Below are 18,820 nucleotides of genomic sequence, written 5' to 3'. Positions count from 1 at the left end.
ATAGGGATATATATTTTTTTTTAGAGGAAACTGGACGAAATAGAAGAATATAGTCAGGATAGTGTTTTAGAAGTCCGTTCTGATCCACACTCCATTTCAGAAGGTGGCGGTAATGCACCATAAGTTGTTTGCCAACCGCCATAAAACACTACTAGAAGAAGAAGAAGCTGGCCTGAGTTTGAAGTTCCTGCGCGGGTTAAGCCATGAAGATGTTCACTTTTTGGCTCTCATCGGATGGTCTCATGGGATTAGCAGTATATTCAACTAAAGTAAGCAGGAAAGGTAAGTCCACTACTAGTAACAAATGAGGTTAGACCAGCCAAATCTGTGTTTTTAAGTCGCGCAAAGTGACGCTAATGGCGTTAGCATTAACGTTAGCATTGAGCTAACGCTAATGTTATGGGCTACGATTGCAACTCCCCAGCTGTTGTTACTGTTAGCCTACATTACTAACGTGATTATAGGTACAGGACACACTGGGCTGATGTACCACAGCCTGCCAGTTAACTTTCGGACCATGTCCGGCTAATTTGAATGAGTTTAGACTTAATTTAGTTTAAAGTGTGTTGTTACTAGTTAGCTTGCTAGCTAGGAGTTCTCTTCACAATGCATGGCTTGCAGAAATGGAGATTCTGGGCCAAACTCAATTTATTTGGTGCAGGGTAATGGATAGCACAACTTAGTTGTGTCTTCTGATTTACTTCTCAACATGTGCTCATTAGCTCAGTGTCTATCAAAGTGTTTGTATGCAAAATGAGAATGTAGTGGGTAGCTTCAGCAGCACACATTGCTGTGTATTAATGTGTAAATGTATTCTTGTTAAGTTAGCTAAGAAAGCAGTATGATGAAACAGTATGAGATTTTGGTTGATTAAATTGATTGAGGACAAGGATGTTTGTACTCTATAGACCAGGAAATAACTGGGAGCCTGTAAGATGTTTCCCACCTGCTGCTGCAGTGTCCTCCCTGAAATCCATCCACAGCTTTCCCCCACCTGGATTTCATCTGTCTCCCTCTGCCTCTATGCTTCAGGTAAAATCTATTAGACTTCTGAGTACAAACTTGCTTGAATGATTCATAATTCACTGTATGAGAGAGTGACTGAGACGCTTTTATAGAAATGTCAGAGAAACCTGTATGTAAGTCATGCCTTTGCATATCTTTGCCAACAGCTACAGTGTGTCTAGCCACATATGTTCCGCTGTTCTCTGTTCCTCTGTGATCCACTCTGAACTCGCGTCACACAGCATAGCATAAGGAAATTGGGGAGTCAAGTGTTCAAAACTCTCTGCTACCAGTCTCCGACGTCCAATCACAGATCCAAATATATAATAATATCCCTATGGAAGCCAGTAGTTTAGGCGGCAGTTAAAATGATATTCCTGCATGAAACAACCTTTAAAAAGCAGTCTTTCCACAGCCTGTGCTGAATTTACAGCAGGGTGTTTGATCTCACTATCATGGTGCACGCGTCTGAGCAAACATACAACATTGCAGTCACACGGATACGGCAGCACATTGATCAAATCATCAAATCAAGTGTTGAACTTGAATGATTTGTGTCTTGTAAGGACATACAGGCTAGGCACCACAAATATGGTGCATGACAGAAATAAAACTGATCTATCTAGTATCTATCCAGTGCACCTGGGAAGTAAAACTTCATGAAATATTATTATATCTTTGGATCCGCGATTGGACGTCGGAGACGGGTAGGAGAGCGTTTTGAACACTCTACTCCCCCAATTTCCTTATGCTACGCTGTGTGATGCTAGTTGAGAGTGGACCACAGAGGAACGGAGAACAGTCAGGCTGGGGACCTTCAACCTGCCTCTCGTCTCAACATCGCCCAGCAGATACAGGTAGAGCTGTTGTGTGGTGTGTTTCATTTCATGTTCACATGGATGACCAACAGAAGTTTGATGACCACTATTGACAAAGGCGCATTATCTCACAACGGCTACTGACTGCCTTTCCGAAGCCCTGCCACTCCGAACGTTAACTTCCATTATTCGGACTGGCGGTCGTTCACCTTAGAAGCCGCAATGCCGACCTTAGGTTTAGGCGTGGGGGTGGGAGAGGTTAGGTTTTGGGTTAGGGTCTGGGGGAGGTTAGGTTTAGGCATGGGGGGAGGTTAGGTTTGGCGTGAAAAACGGGGAATATAGAACCCGGGGAACATAGACATGATCCCTTTCTGAGTGCCGATATTTCGGAGTGGCAGAACGTCGGAGTGGCAGCACGTCGGAGTGGCAGCATGTAACCTCTCACAACACTACTATAGACGGTTTTCACAGAATGGCCAGTCCTCCACTTTAATGATTTTTTTAATGCAACAGGAAGTGAGCTGGGGTTCAATTTAGAATGTTTTTGTTGTCAAGTTAAAACCATTTATAATAAGGCATTATGACTGCATACAACCACACATAACATTACACTGCGTCATTGTATGGTAACACACTTGTCTGCTATCTTGTCTCTTGTGTCTGCTTCCAGGGCCAACCAAGTGATGCATCTGCCTCCCCCTCTGTCCAGCCAATGGACACCTCCACTGCCATCCACTCCAACTCCTCACACCTCTTCTGCCCAGTCTGAGGACAACAGCCCATGCTGGACCCAAGTAAGAAAACATCTGCATCTCACACTGGATATACAGTACAAGCAACTTAAAAAAAAAATCTACTCCAAATTACACGATTATTATTAACTTGTTGGATTAAATGTGGATGCAGGGGAATGTGATTGGCTCATTGTTGTTATACAATCTCTTTACTTCCACGGTGATAGACAGCTTGAAGTCTGGCATTGTAAGTGTGTATCTAACTTCTGTATCATGATGTACTTACTGCCGGGCACATTATAGAGAGCCAAAGTGAACGTCACTTCCTGCCTTTCTCTCGGTACGAGCATCTGGAAAAATATGAATGGGGGTGAATGGTGAGAGACAATACTTTTTTGATCCCGTTTGAATTCTGCCACGGGGTACACATGTACATTTGTCAATTTAAAAGATAACTTTGCAAGTCAAGAAAGTCGCAGTTTGTTCTGAAACTGAAACGTAAGGTTTAGTTTTGTCAATCAACTACATCTCTCGTGTCTCACAATACGTCACACCATCAACAACGTGGACTGGCAGGAGAGATGTCACTTATGCGACTGGTTGTGCATAGTCTTTCTGATTTATAACTTCTAAGCCCTTTTCCCACATGCGCTTTGTACCGAAAAATGACCGGTACGTGGTCTAATGCCTGCATGTGAGAAAGGCGCCGTGCCGGTATAAGCGCGACCCCGTCGTCCCCGACATTTCACCAGTTTCGTGCCAGTCACAAGAGCGGTATGGTCTTAAGGGGACGCAAGTGGAAACGGTTCAGGTCATTTTCCGCGACAGCGGTCCTTCAATCATGGGCGAGGAGTAGCCTACACACGTTGCTTAATGTTCCAGCGGGCATAATCTAATCATTTGCGCACATTAAAGCAAACTGGCGAAATGATCTTGTGATAGCCTAATAAGAGCAGTATGTCAGCTTGCTGATTTCCGAAGGCATTTTCCGCTATCAGTGGGCTGTGACTTCGTGGACCAGGTTGCAATGCACACAGTAGACAGTCCAACACCAAATACACAGCTGATTGTTCGATATTCCCCTGGTGTTGCGTACCACCAAAGGACTATTGCCAGTCGCAAACGCGCTTCCAGTGGTTTTCGCCACCGGGTGATCTTGCGTGCGGGTCGGACCAGACTCAGCACGTAATACCGGGACATGCGAAAATGACGCTTCCATTCCACGTCGTCAAAATTGTTCAGAGCATCTTCCCAAAATAAATTCCCTCCTGGTCTCTCTCGCTTCCAGACGGCTCTAGTCTCACGCAGCAGCGCAGAGGTACATAATCATCAGTCATGATCTGTCCCCGGTTTAGTCTATCTTCATATTCTGCGCGACACTCTCATGGGCGAGGTGTACACATGTTGCTTAATGTTCCAGCGGGCATAATCTAATCATTAGCGCACATTAAAGCAAACTGGCGAAATGATCTTGTGATAATAAGAGCAGTAGCCTATGTCAGCTTCATGTGTGTGCTGTGCTGATTTTCCCCTCTCCTCTCTGCTCGCTCTCTGGCCACAGTCCGTCCTCCTCCTTCAGTCACAGTCCGACAGGGACTAAGCAACGTTGCCGACAGCCAAGGCAAGCCCGGACACATCAAATGAAGCCAGTCTGTAAAAAGTGCTTCAACGCTACGCAGGTGAACGGATAAACAAGCAAACTTATTTCACCATTCAGAGTTTTGCCGACACGTCACTCCCCACCCGCTCTGCAGTGCCTCCCCCCCCTCCCCCCCCCCCATACAGGCAATTTCGCTGATAGATTCCCACATGCCAGAGGAGAGGTGTGAAGGGAAATGTCCGATATTGACTTACAGGTAATTTTCCGGTACGCATGTGGGAAAACGGCTCTAGTGGCACAGTTTTACCACAAACTGCGACTTTCTTGACTTGCATGGTTATCTTTTAAATTGACACAAAATTACATTTGTACCCCGTGGCACAATTCAAACAGGATCAAAAAAGTATCGTCTCTCGCCGTTCACTCCATTCATATTTTTTCAGATGCTGGTACAGAGAGAAAGGCAGGAAGTGACGTTCACTTTGGCTCTCTATATAATGTAAATCCAGCTTACAGTCCCTGGCTGGCTCACTATGCTGCTTCCCAGCCGGGGAGAAAGGCGCTGCCGTCATGCCGCCAGGAATGAGCCATGAACCGTGGATGGGACATTGTGAATAGCGATATTCTAGAATGAGAGTTATGAAAAGCCAATTAAATTACATAGGCCTTTGCATTAACATTAATCCAAGTAATCTTTTGCATGCTTATCTGCACAGATATGGACATTTCCGGTGATCTGTGCCTCCTTGTGCTGTTTGATGCCCGCCCGGTAGTGATGCGCGGGTCACCCAGAACCCGCCGGGTCCCGCGGGCTGGGCGCCCCGCAGGCGGGCTGGGTTGGCAAATTATGAAAATATCGCGGGTGCGGGCGGGGCAGGCTCAGAACGTGACAAAGCAACATTATTAAATAATTTAGAGCAATGAAACACGCAGAGTAATTAACCTTAAAGACGTTAACTCTCTCTCGCATGTAGGTACACACAATCAGACAGACTCCTGCTGCACTCTCTATAGCCTACATGGAGTAAAGAAACGCTTCAATGAGGTAGCCTATGTGCTCTCAAAACAAACACTTTGGAAGGATTATTCGCTGTAATTATTATTTGAAGTGTCCATATAATGCCACCGCAGATTTTCTGTTGTGGACTCGACTGTGATCTATTTGTCAACTTTACTGCAACGTGAGTAGGCTGTGAACAATTGAGTGCGCATGAGGTAATTAAAAGAAATCAGACAGCGAGTCTGGCCGTATCTGCAAGCCGTGTGCGCACCTGCTGCACTACTACGTTTAGCCTACTACTGCAACAATTGAGAGCGCATGAGGTAATTAAAAGAAATGGGGAAGAATAAGAACTGTTTCTGTAGCCTGCCTAGTGCCTACCTCTATACCTGCTACCTCCATTTGAAACACTGCGCGGTCACGCCATCCGCACTTTGGGGAAGCGTAGTCGGTCGCGCTATCTGAAGACCATGGATTAATTGAAGAAAGACCGACATGAAAGCAGCAGCGCAACTCATCCAGAGCAGGCCTAGGCTACAACTGTTGTCGCGCAGGGCAGCATGTGAGTGTCTGTGTGTGTGTGTGTGTCTGTGTGAGAGAGAGAGAGGGGGGAGAGAGACAGAGTTATTAGCTGCTTTGCACACCTTGGAAGCTCTGCTGTGCTCCTCCTGCGTCCGGAGACATATTACATTAAATTGGCCGTTGCGGGCTGCTGGGTTGGGCTGGGTTCGGAATTTTCAGATATTTTAACGGGGCGGGCGGGGCGGGCTGGCTCCGATGACGGGTTGGGTTGGGGCGGGCCTTAAAAAAACCTGACCCGCGCATCACTAGAAAGTAGACATCATTATTGTAGTAAGCTAAATTATTTCATACTTGTAAAATAAAACTAGAGAAATTATTCCATTTTCGATTTGGGTCTTTTGAGAGGGGGGTGGGTCGTTCTCGCGTGGGATCCTTACGTCACCTGACAACTTGGTTTTCACTTTGAAAAACATGTCAAAGAAGCTGTCTGAGAGAGCCAAGTCATTAAAAAAATCGATCCTAACCCCTAAACTAAAAAGATTATTGCTCCTAAGGGACCCTAAAGCTGCGTTCACACCGACCTATTAAAGTTTTTCGCTGGCATCGAAAATACGCTCTCCGCCCGGGATGAAATATCCCAGCTCGAGCTAAATTACGCTGGCATCAGTCGCTCCCTGTTCAACGCTGATTGGCTGCCGTGTGAGAGTGTGTCAAATATCACACTGGCTTGGAACAAACCGCTGGTTATTGTGTGGCAACAAACCGCATTGACAGCTGACATGAAGGCTACGTTCACACAGCCAGCCTTAGTGCTTGAATCTAATCTTTTCCCACCTAAGTGACTCAGGTCAGTCTTTTTTATGACTGTGTGAACAGTACAAGTCACATTGAAAGTTACTTTTTTAAAGACGACCTGGGCTACTTTCAAATGTGGAAAAACATCAGATTCGAATCTGATGTTTTGGAATATGACTCCGGTGTGAACAGACATCTTGCCCATATCTGACTTAATGCTTCAATGTGACTTTTACGTCATTCCAGAGCGACATTCGTCACTATTCTGCACTGGCGGGAGGAGGGAGGACCAGATTGTGATTACAAACATGGAGGACAGCTGCGAGGGAGGTAATCAGTGGAGGAACAGTGAGGTTTTAGACCTCATAAGTATTAGCAAGAAGTAGCAGCTATTGCTCCACAGAAAGCCATTATTAAAAAAAAATCTAAAAGCTCTCTTCCTCGCTATCATCTGCACCTATATTCCCTGTCTTCCACTGCACAATAACTTGTAAATTGAACCGTAAACAACAGATGAAACAACATCGTCAGCTACCGCCATGTTTACTGCTGTCTTCTTCTGGGTTTATGTAGAACAGCAGTGTGCTGCACATGCGGGTCACTTCAGGTCCGCGACCTGTTCACACTGGAGTCTGATATGGGCCACTTTTAAAAAGTCTGTGTGAACAGCCACACAAAAAATCAGATGTGAGCAACAAGTCAGATTCAAGCACTAATGTTTGCTGTGTGAACATAGCCGAAATGAAGTCTGTACTAGCTCACGTTAGGAGCACGCTGATAGGCTTAGCTTGTAAACAACTACAGTGGCTCGTAGTGGACAAATATCATGACATTGCGTAACGTTATAGCCCCCAGATGTCCGTCAATTATTGTGCCTGTTGACGAGCGATTTAAACAGAGCGACAGAGTGATTCCATAGGGTTGAATCAAGCGACAGAGAGAAAAATAAATATCTCGGTGTGAACACAGCTTTAGGAGCAAGAAATAAATGAGCACAGAATGATTAAAAAATGAGGAGGCTCTAGTTAGTCTCAAGAGATCAGAATGAGCAACAGATTTTTTTGCTATGGTTAGATGGATAACAGTGAAACTATGATCAATATAGTATTTTTTCTATGTTCTCCAATTGTGTTAACTATTAACTACTACTAACTTAACTACTTTATTCAGAATTGACATCACAACATACGTTTACTTGCATTTCACTTATGGTTATCCGCTTGTGTAAAGTAAAGGTAAAGTCCCACTGATTGTCACACACTTGAGTGTGCGAAATTTGTTCTCCGCATTTGACCCATCCCCTGGGGGAGCGGTGAGCGGCAGCAGCACCGAGCTCGGGAATCATATGGTGATCTAACCCCCCAATTCCAACGCTTTGATGCTGAGTGCCAAGCAGGCAGGCAAATGGGTCCCATTTTTATAGTCTTTGGTATGACTCGGCCGGGGATCGAACTCACAACCTCCCAGTCTCAGGGCGGACACTCAAACCACAAGGCCACTGAGCTGGTGTAAGCACACAAATTGCAATATATCATGAAACGACAATGGTTTAAGCAAGTGTACTCAAACTTTTGACTGAGTAATGGCTAACTTAAGTTCTGGCCAAGGGACAACAGTTGGAAATTAGCCATCTGGCTAACACTGTCACATTGACAGTGATGTTATGTGCACTGTAGTGCGAAAGCATGTGAACTAAGCACAAGGCCAAAACACATGCTGTGTGGCACTAAAAATAATTTTCCAAGGTTGGCAGGTCTGCTGTAGCAAGAGTGAGCAAAATCTCAGAACACTGGCAATTGTACAGGAAAGAGGAAATGTCACAATTTAAAAAAAAAAAGATAGTGGAATATCCTCAACTGTTATGTACACAAGGCTGAATTAATTCAGTGATAAGCTCAGTGTCTTCTTGCCCCTAACTGTAACTTCTGTTCCAGCTACTAATGTTGGAGAAGACTTGCTGCACTCACTCTCCCGGGATGAAATCAACAATCTTTTTCCCGGTCCTGAAAACTTCCTGAGGCTGTATGGCACCTTGTGATGTGAGACAAAAGGGTCAGTGCAGGGAGCACGTCAGTGCAACACCAGCCCCCTGCAGGAAGCACCAGCACCCCAGTGCAACACCAAGATCACAGTGATAACATGTATGTGGTATTGCATTTAATATACTGTATGCATCTGTGAGTCTTTGGATGAAAACGTTAGGCCACGCAACAGCTTTAGTGTCTGTCCAGGGATCTTAGTATTCCATTCATTTGTAAGAGTTTGGAAACCTAATATTTCCCAATACTTTTTTCTTCTGATGTAACCTGCAGCCAGCACCCAAGTGCCATGCCGATCTGAAACCAGCAATGCCAGTCACCTGCAATGAGCACCGCAGAGCAACGCCAGGATAGCAGTGATGAAACATGTATGTATTTTTTAATACTCTGTATGCAATATTGCAACAATACATTAGCCCACAGTCCACATACCTTTTGTTTTTGGGTCATGGTTTCACTACGCATTTTATGCATAAGGAGAAAAAAATGCTTCCATTTCTAAAATGGAAGCATGGAAAATGGAAATGCTTATTAGCAAAAAATCTATTTCTGGTCTATAATATGAAAGTATAAAAAAACACTTGCAAATGTAAAAGTGCTTCTTAGCCATGACTACTTGTAGGATAACCTAGGTAATAACATTACGAGACATTGTACATTTTATTTTCGAATAGATAGCCGGAGCTACTTTCCTGATAAAACAGGAAATGTCAGGAAAGTAGTCTCTTATGGGGTTGTGTTTCTGTGGCTTTCTCTTTAAAGCTGGAGTGAGTACATTTACAATTGCTGGAGTGAGTACATTTACAATTTGTTTATATAAACAAATGTCCATTACGTTCAAGGCATTGCCAAACAAGTTCCCACAATGCTGTATTTCTCAATATACCAGAGTTTTCAATCCGACACAGTCGTGCCCGACAGGTAGAAAACTCAGGTATACTGAGAAATGCACAGAGAGAGTTATGTGGTGCAGATAGGCTTAATCAGCATTGTGTGAAGTCGTTTTGCAATAGCTGAATATGTGCATAACATAAACATTTGTTTATGTTATGCACTCCAGCTTTAAGCAGCGAGGCCCAGTTCCATGTCTTTACGGTGAGACTTGTGCAGTATATTGGATACTGCATGCCTACATTATGTTTTGTACTTTGTCATTTTCACAATGACATAAGGAGAAGTGTTCACACTGTGATTTTTGTTTTAAGAGTCGCTTTATTGAAACTTGGTTTCAGTATCTGGTCAGCAAAAAAATTATACAAAATCTTTTTCTCCGATTTGATGTATAATGATTGTTTTAACTGTGATGGTTTTTCTAATTGGTAGTTTTCTAATCTTTTACATTGACTTTTGTCATCTAGGTTTCAGAAGACCCAAACGGTTTCCTGCGCCAACAACCTCTATCATCTCCAGTTGTGGTCATCAGTGAGGAAAACTGCATGATCGCCATGGGAGCATGCCAGTGGCGACCTTCGAAAGAGATCGGTTGAAAGAGGGACTTGTCTACCCGATGGCATATTATTATGTCCTACACCTCACTTACTCCAAGTGTGACTCAACAGTGCTCTCAGTACTGCAAGCTGAGATCCACCATGATGCCATCCGTGATGGACATTCAACCCCTTCCTACAAAAAGCCTATGGGCGAATGGAAGGCCTTCATGAGTGAGGTGAGTGTGAGAGAGTGAGGGACAGGCAAATGGAAGGCCTTCATGAGTGTTCTTTTTTTGGAGGAAAAATATATATTGGTCTGCCATCACTGTAGAAATGTCTTAAAACCTTGTCAATTGTTGTCTGAGCTTCAGTTCTGTGTTGTAACAGTCATGTTCTGCCATTTCACATTCAAGACCTTTTAAATGTGTTATTTTTTCGATGTGAATATATATGTTCTCAATCATGATGTTCATTTACGCTGAGTTAAAAATAATTTGCGTGCTTTTAAAACAAATAATTTTATGTTACATGCATGTGACATTGTGTCCATGTGGGGGTGTGCGAAGAGTGCTCCAAGTGGTGCTCTGCTTTAACTCCCTGTCGTGGGCGTCCCCCCCCCTCCTCTCTTTCACTCATTCAGAGCTTCAACACAACAAACATGGCTGCTGTGAGCACATACGGTCTTGTCCGGTCTTGTCTTGGACATGGACAGAGCGAAATATGAGATTATTTTGCTTACGTTACATTGCTGACAGTGACAGGGACTGACACTACATAGCCCGTCAGTAAACAATGTTTAAAAGTGCGGAGGCGAACTGGCGAAGGGAGCTGACCAAACGCCGACAAACATCCCGACTTAAAAGAGCAACAGGTTAGCGAATGTGATCGATAACCTAATTACATTCCCTCAAATAAGTTTTTTATTTTGTGACGAGCAAACATTTTTCACCGTCAGTTTGACGAGGAAATGTGCTCAGTACGAGCGACCCTCTGCCAAGTAACATTATTGAGTCATGACGCTGTTTATTTAATAGGGTGATCTGGTTGTAAAAATAAAACATTTACATCAGAAAGACATTGAAAGCAGTGATTGATAAATGAAATCCAATGTTTTTCTACAAATTGCATCATTGGGAGGTTGATTCTGGCACTCAATATTAAGGGTGGGCAATATATCGATTTTATATCAATATTGTGATATGAGACTATACATGGCAAGGCTGTCCAAACCCTTTTGAATGGGGGCCAGATTTGATAATGTGAAAATACCTGGGGGCCAGCTACTTTCTGTTGTATCTGAATTCTGTTGAATTGATACAGTACATAGAAGTTATGGCAAACTTAGTCTCGACGCCAGACCCATGAGAGTTCTTACGCTGATACACTAGGTTACTGCATGCTGCAGAGCTCTCTCTGGGTCTGGGACACTTTCCCTCAGAGGGCTGGTTATGGGAGGGAACCGTTCACTTGGCCAGTCATATGCCAGTGATGGCTTCAGTCCTCTCCAATCAGTAACGACTTTGCGATCAGACAACACGGGAGGCGCAGCCCATTTGCTCTCATCGGTGCTACGACCTGTCACTCATTCAATTTCAACCCGCCTTCAAAACCAGCAGTGGCTGTTAACTGGCACAGACTCACTTATGTAGTATACGGAGCGCAGCGATTCAACGTAATATTTGAGTCTGGGGAGAGACTATGGCAAACTAAGACAGATGGAATTGAATGCTTATGGGAGAGGAGAGTGACTGCTGTGAGGAAGATGTTGAAGATGATGATGGCTAAGACACATCCTTGTTTTACTCCTACTTTGACGTAGAAGGGTCAGACTGTTGTCCACTTATTTGAACGTGGGCTTGCATGCCGTCATGAAATAGCTTTAGAATGGAGAGGAATTTGGGTGGGACTACAAATCGACTGAGTAGGTCCCAGAGTAGCTTTTGATTTACTGTGTCGAATGCCTTCGAGAGATCAATGAAAGCCATATACAGGTCTTGCTTATGTTCTCTGCACTTCTCCTGGATCCAGGCAGTGGTGGCCGATACAAATTGGCACTGACCTCAAACTATCCAATCAGACAAAAGTTGACATTTTCTCGGAAACGGAAGGTCAGATCGAGATGCCTATAAAGGACTATAATATATTTTCTCACCCCAAATCCATCCATGAGTCTCTACGAGTTACAGTTGCAGAGATACGTCCGCCCTGCATGCAGGACTACAGGAGAGACATAGAGGACAGCGAAGTTGGGGGTTTAAGTCACTGATCAAACACTCGATTTCAGTGATTGCTGTCAGAATATAGAGCCATTTAACACTTATTTTAACACAAAAACATTGCTGAATGTACCTTTAATGTGATAATCTAATTTCTTACGTTCTGAAAATAAATCCTGTTTTCTAAAATTCTGTATTCAATGTTGATTTTTTTCTTTTTGTGATACGAAAGTTTTGACATCAACCAGATTTAAATTTCTACCCATGTCTAGCCAACATTGGAGGCTGATGCCTAGCCAACGTTGGAGGCTGATGTCTAGCCAACGTTGGGTTTTAATGGCAACCCCAACCAAAATTCTGTGTCTATATAACGTTGGAGGCTGATGCCTCGCCAACGTTGGAGGTTGACGTCAAAACCCCATGTTGAGTAGACATCAACCCCAACCAAAATTCTATGTCTATCCAATGTTTGAGGCTGTCTATCCAACGTTGGAGGCTGATGTCTAGCCAACGTTGGGGGCTGATGTCTGCCCAACGTTGGGATTTGATGTCAACCCGATTTTAATTTCCAACCAAAATTCTACATCTATCCAATGTTGGATGCTGATGTCTAACCAACGTCAGAGGCTGATGTCTATCCAACGTTGGAGGCTGATGTCTTGCAAACGTTAGGTTTTGACGTCAACCAGATTTTCATTCTCAACCAAAATTCTACATCTATCCAACTTTGGAGGCTGATGTCTATACAACGTTGGGGGCTGATGTCAGCCCAACGTTGGGATTTGATGTCAACCCGATTTTCATTTCCAACCAAAATTCTACATATATCCAACGTTGGATGCTGATGTCTAACCAACGTCAGAGGCTGATGTCTATCCAACGTTGGAGGCTGATGTCTTGCCAACGTTGGGTTTTGACGTCAACCAGATTTTCATTCTCAACCAAAATTCTACATCTATCCAACGTTGGAGGCTGACGTCTATACAACGTTGGGGGCTGATGTCTGCCCAACGTTGGGATTTGATGTCAACCCGATTTTCATTTCCAACCAAAATTCTACATATATCCAACGTTGGATGCTGATGTCTAACCAACATCAGAGGCTGATGTCTATCCAACGTTGGAGGTTGATGTCTTGCCAACGTTGGGTTTTGACGTCAACCAGATTTTCATTCTAAACCAAAATCCTACATCTATCCAACGTTGGAGGCTGACGTCTATACAACGTTGGGGGCTGATGTCTGCCCAACGTTGGGATTTGATGTCAACCCGATTTTCATTCCCAACCAAAATTCCACATCTATCCAATGTTGGATGCTGATGTCTAACCAACGTCAGAGGCTGATGTCTATCCAACGTTGGACGCTGATGTCTTGCCAACGTTGTGTTTTGACGTCAACCCGATTTTCATTCTCAACCAAAATCCAACGTCAGTTCAACGTTGGAGTCCAACGTCGATATGACGTTAAACTGACGTCCCGTGCCAGCTGGGTCCATACAGTATGCTTAGAGAGGCAGAAGAATCATCTCTTGGTCAGGTCTTCAGCTCCTCGGTGGGATTTGGCTCCATGTCTTGTGTGTAGGAGTTCTTTCTAAGCTGCTGAAAGCCTCCAGGATGATGATGATGGAGGAGCAGTGGATTAGGAATTCCCAGGCAGGAACACAAAAGGTCTCAAGTTGTGTTGTCAAATCGATAGCCGTCACGACCAGGTCTGGAATCTCATCATTTCCGGGGCAATAAGGCCACTTGGCCTTTGCCGCTGTCAATTTTTTGAGGGCAAAAAGGGCAGGGCAGCAAGGCCATGAAGGACGTGCTCGGCTGCTGAGAACGTTGCTAGAACGTCACCAGATGATGTGACATGATAATGTGCACATCAATATATAAATGCTGGACTTGTTATGCGTGCCACAGCGTAGCCCGTGCTAATGTAACTGCTGCTGACCTGGGCAAGTTTTGGCGTATGCCGGTACTGTAGTAGCAATTACGTAAGGGATAATGTATATTGAGGCGGTGATTACGGGGGAAATAATGACCGACAGGTGGATTGAGCCCGACGCGCCAGCGGAGGGCTTAATCGTACACCTGAAGGTCATTATTTCCCAGTAATAACCGCCTCAATATACATTATCCCGCTTAGAACACGGCCTACAACTAAATCATTCAATAATCTGACAAAAATAATTATTCAAATAGATTTTTTAATAGCGTTTTCAACGACAAAGCGGTTTAATTCGTAATTGGCACACAAGACACCACAGCTGCAACTGGTTGGCCTAATTAGTAGTGTCTGCAGACAAAATGCTCTTATCAACTGATTAATCCAGGTGTGGCAGAGCAGCGGTCGGTTGTCGAGAAATAATGACCGGTGAATATTGTTGATTGACCAATCAGAATCGAGTATTCAAGAGAGCCGTGTTCTAAAAAAGGATAATCCTACAGTCCCTGCTCTCAGTGGAGGGAGGGGGGCTATGCTGTGTGTGGGTGGGTAGCCCGTGATGAGAAAGAATCCCCAGATTTGCCGCCATCGCTTTTGAGAAATAAGGGAGGGGGGGGGGGGGGGTCTGAAAAGTTGCTAAGTTGGCAACACTGAGATCACAAAATCAGGTGTGATCTGGTGTGAATGCACCCAGGAAACACTGAAGATCCAATGGGATCACCTCCTGAACCAGGTCTGGAGGTGGTCAGAGACAGATTTAGACACCTTAATGCAAGGAGTCTGCAAACCACATATAGGAGCTGTGTAAATGTAAAGAAGCCAAATCTAAATAGGAATTAAGGTCCATGCTGGAGTCGGACGCACGGGAGCCACAGACGCACCACTGTAGGAAAATTCAGCTCACCACTCCCTCAGACTTCCCCCCCTAAAGCCCACGGCACACCAATCGAACATCCTCCAACAAACACGAACGAACACGAACACACGTAGATGTTCCTTTGGTGTGCCATGGGCTTAAGACGTCAGAAGATCGTTCTCTGAGAGATCATTCTCTGCCAAATCAACTCTGCATGCAATCCAATCTCAGACATTGATAGCCCCTTTAGCAAAGGTGTTTACTGTCCATTTTAAAAGCATGTAAATGTTACAAGAGGAAGTGTACGCATTTTGGTGAGCGAAAGAGAAATCCAGTGTCATTCACTGTGTAGACGCTTCAGTTTGATGTCAGGTGCAAATGGAATTCAGTGAAACCATCATATCTCTTGACATCATGTGGATATGAGACACATGCTAATGTCAGGTGGAAAGAGGGCCAAACACTCATGTACTATCTACACACGCGCGCACACACACACACACGCACGCACACACGCACGAGGTAGGAGCGGTGGCGGCGGGGTGCCGTCGCTGCTCTGCTGCTGACAGCTGCCAAAACAGCCAGCAGTGGAGCCATGCTGGAAATAGAGTTGTGTCCGCTCAGTGTCGCACGTCGTCTTCAGAGAGTTAAAGTCGATAGCTTTTACTCGTCAACTCTTCACTGTCGCTTCGAGCTTCCACAGGCCTGCAGGGGACGTGCACGGTGAGAGGCTGCCTCCACAGGCCTGCAGGGGACGTGCACGGTGAGAGGCTGGTCAGCCTCCACAGGCCTGCAGGGGACGTGCACGGTGAGAGGCTGGTCAGCCTCCACAGGCCTGCAGGGGACGTGCACGGTGAGAGGCTGGTCCCTCCACAGGCCTGCAGGGGACGTGCACGGTGAGAGGCTGGTCAGACGTGCTCCACAGGCCTGCAGGGGACGTGCACGGTGAGAGGCTGGTCAGACGTGCGTGTGATTGGAGGACCTGGGGGAGGGTGGTGGTGGTGGGGGTGTGTGACGGGAGGTGGGTTGAGTGCTGTCAGATAGCGGATATCTTGGCTCGCTGTTGCATCACAAGCTTTTGATCCGCATCCTCTTCTTACAGCTGCCGATCCATCAGTGGGTCTGCTGCTCAGGAAGACCATAACATTACTGTATGTGTGTCTGCTGCTCAGGAAGACCATAACATTACTGTATGTGTGTCTGCTGCTCAGGAAGACCATAACATTACTGTATGTGTGTCTGCTGCTCACTGGAAGACCATAACATTACTGTATGTGTGTCTGCTGCTCACTGGAAGACCATAACATTACTGTATGTGTGTCTGCTGCTCACTGGAAGACCATAACATTACTGTATGTGTGTCTGCTGCTCACTGGAAGACCATAACATTACTGTATGTGTGTCTGCTGCTCACTGGAAGACCATAACATTACTGTATGTGTGTCTGCTGCTCACTGGAAGACCATAACATTACTGTATGTGTGTCTGCTGCTCACTGGAAGACCATAACATTACTGTATGTGTGTCTGCTGCTCACTGGAAGACCATAACATTACTGTATGTGTGTCTGCTGCTGCAGGAAGACCATAACATTACTGTATGTGTGTCTGCTGCTCACTGGAAGACCATAACATTACTGTATGTGTGTCTGCTGCTGCAGGAAGACCATAACATTACTGTATGTGTGTCTGCTGCTGCAGGAAGACCATAACATTACTGTATGTGTGTCTGCTGCAGGAAGACCATAACATTACTGTATGTGTGTCTGCTGCTCAGGAAGACCATAACATTACTGTATGTGTGTCTGCTGCTCAGGAAGACCATAACATTACTGTATGTGTGTCTGCTGCTCAGGAAGACCATAACATTACTGTATGTGTGTCTGCTGCTCAGGAAGACCATAACATTACTGTATGTGTGTCTGCTGCTCAGGAAGACCATAACATTACTGTATGTGTGTCTGCTGCTGCAGGAAGACCATAACATTACTGTATGTGTGTCTGCTGCTCATGAAGACCATAACATTACTGTATGTGTGTCTGCTGCTGCAGGAAGACCATAACATTACTGTATGTGTGTCTGCTGCAGGAAGACCATAACATTACTGTATGTGTGTCTGCTGCTCAGGAAGACCATAACATTACTGTATGTGTGTCTGCTGCTCAGGAAGACCATAACATTACTGTATGTGTGTCTGCTGCTCAGGAAGACCATAACATTACTGTATGTGTGTCTGCTGCTCATGAAGACCATAACATTACTGTATGTGTATCTGCTGCTCACTGGAAGACCATAACATTACTGTATGTGTGTCTGCTGCTCACTGGAAGACCATAACGTTACTGTATGTGTGTCTGCTGCTGCAGGAAGACCATAACATTACTGTATGTGTGTCTGCTGCTCAGGAAGACCATAACGTTACTGTATGTGTGTCTGCTGCTGCAGGAAGACCATAACATTACTGTATGTGTGTCTGCTGCTGCAGGAAGACCATAACATTACTGTATGTGTATCTGCTGCTCACTGGAAGACCATAACATTACTGTATGTGTATCTGCTGCTCACTGGAAGACCATAACATTACTGTATGTGTGTCTGCTGCTCACTGGAAGACCATAACATTACTGTATGTGTGTCTGCTGCTGCAGGAAGACCATAACATTACTGTATGTGTGTCTGCTGCTCAGGAAGACCATAACGTTACTGTATGTGTGTCTGCTGCTCACTGGAAGACCATAACATTACTGTATGTGTGTCTGCTGCTCAGGAAGACCATAACGTTACTGTATGTGTGTCTGCTGCTCACTGGAAGACCATAACATTACTGTATGTGTGTCTGCTGCTCACTGGAAGTCCATAACATTACTGTATGTGTGTCTGCTGCTGCAGGAAGACCATAACGTTACTGTATGTGTGTCTGCTGCTCACTGGAAGACCATAACATTACTGTATGTGTGTCTGCTGCTGCAGGAAGACCATAACATTACTGTATGTGTGTCTGCTGCTGCAGGAAGACCATAAGATTACTGTATGTGTGTCTGCTGCTGCAGGAAGACCATAACATTACTGTATGTGTGTCTGCTGCTCAGGAAGACCATAACATTACTGTATGTGTGTCTGCTGCTCAGGAAGACCATAACATTACTGTATGTGTGTCTGCTGCTGCAGGAAGACCATAACATTACTGTATGTGTGTCTGCTGCTCAGGAAGACCATAACGTTACTGTATGTGTGTCTGCTGCTGCAGGAAGACCATAACATTACTGTATGTGTGTCTGCTGCTCAGGAAGACCATAACATTACTGTATGTGTGTCTGCTGCTCACTGGAAGTCCATAACATTACTGTATGTGTGTCTGCTGCTCAGGAAGACCATAACGTTACTGTATGTGTGTCTGCTGCTCAGGAAGACCATAACATTACTGTATGTGTGTCTGCTGCTGCAGGAAGACCATAACATTACTGTATGTGTGTCTGCTGCTCAGGAAGACCATAACATTACTGTATGTGTGTCTGCTGCTGCAGGAAGACCATAACATTACTGTATGTGTGTCTGCTGCTCATGAAGACCATAACATTACTGTATGTGTGTCTGCTGCTCAGGAAGACCATAACATTACTGTATGTGTGTCTGCTGCAGGAAGTCCATAACATTACTGTATGTGTGTCTGCTGCTGCAGGAAGACCATAACATTACTGTATGTGTGTCTGCTGCTGCAGGAAGACCATAACATTACTGTATGTGTGTCTGCTGCTCAGGAAGACCATAACATTACTGTATGTGTGTCTGCTGCTCAGGAAGACCATAACATTACTGTATGTGTGTCTGCTGCTGCAGGAAGACCATAACATTACTGTATGTGTGTCTG

General features: G+C 44.9%; 1 long non-coding RNA gene across 1 annotated transcript; it reads left to right on the top strand.

The window, feature by feature from the left end:
* The first annotated feature begins 1,754 nt into the window (after positions 1-1,754).
* On the top strand, positions 1,755-8,497 carry LOC310771129. The gene is made up of 3 exons (XR_014552386.1): positions 1,755-1,862; positions 2,494-2,617; positions 8,409-8,497. It is a non-coding gene; the product is annotated as an uncharacterized lncRNA (long non-coding RNA).
* Positions 8,498-18,820: the final 10,323 nt, after the last annotated feature.

The sequence above is a fragment of the Poromitra crassiceps genome (assembly GCF_964638095.1).
Source record: "Poromitra crassiceps genome assembly, contig: HAP1_SCAFFOLD_666, whole genome shotgun sequence".
In the NCBI taxonomy this organism is placed as follows: Eukaryota; Metazoa; Chordata; class Actinopteri; order Beryciformes; family Melamphaidae; genus Poromitra; species Poromitra crassiceps.
Note: the sequence above shows the minus strand (reverse complement) of the source record. Positions and strands in the feature narration are given on the sequence as shown.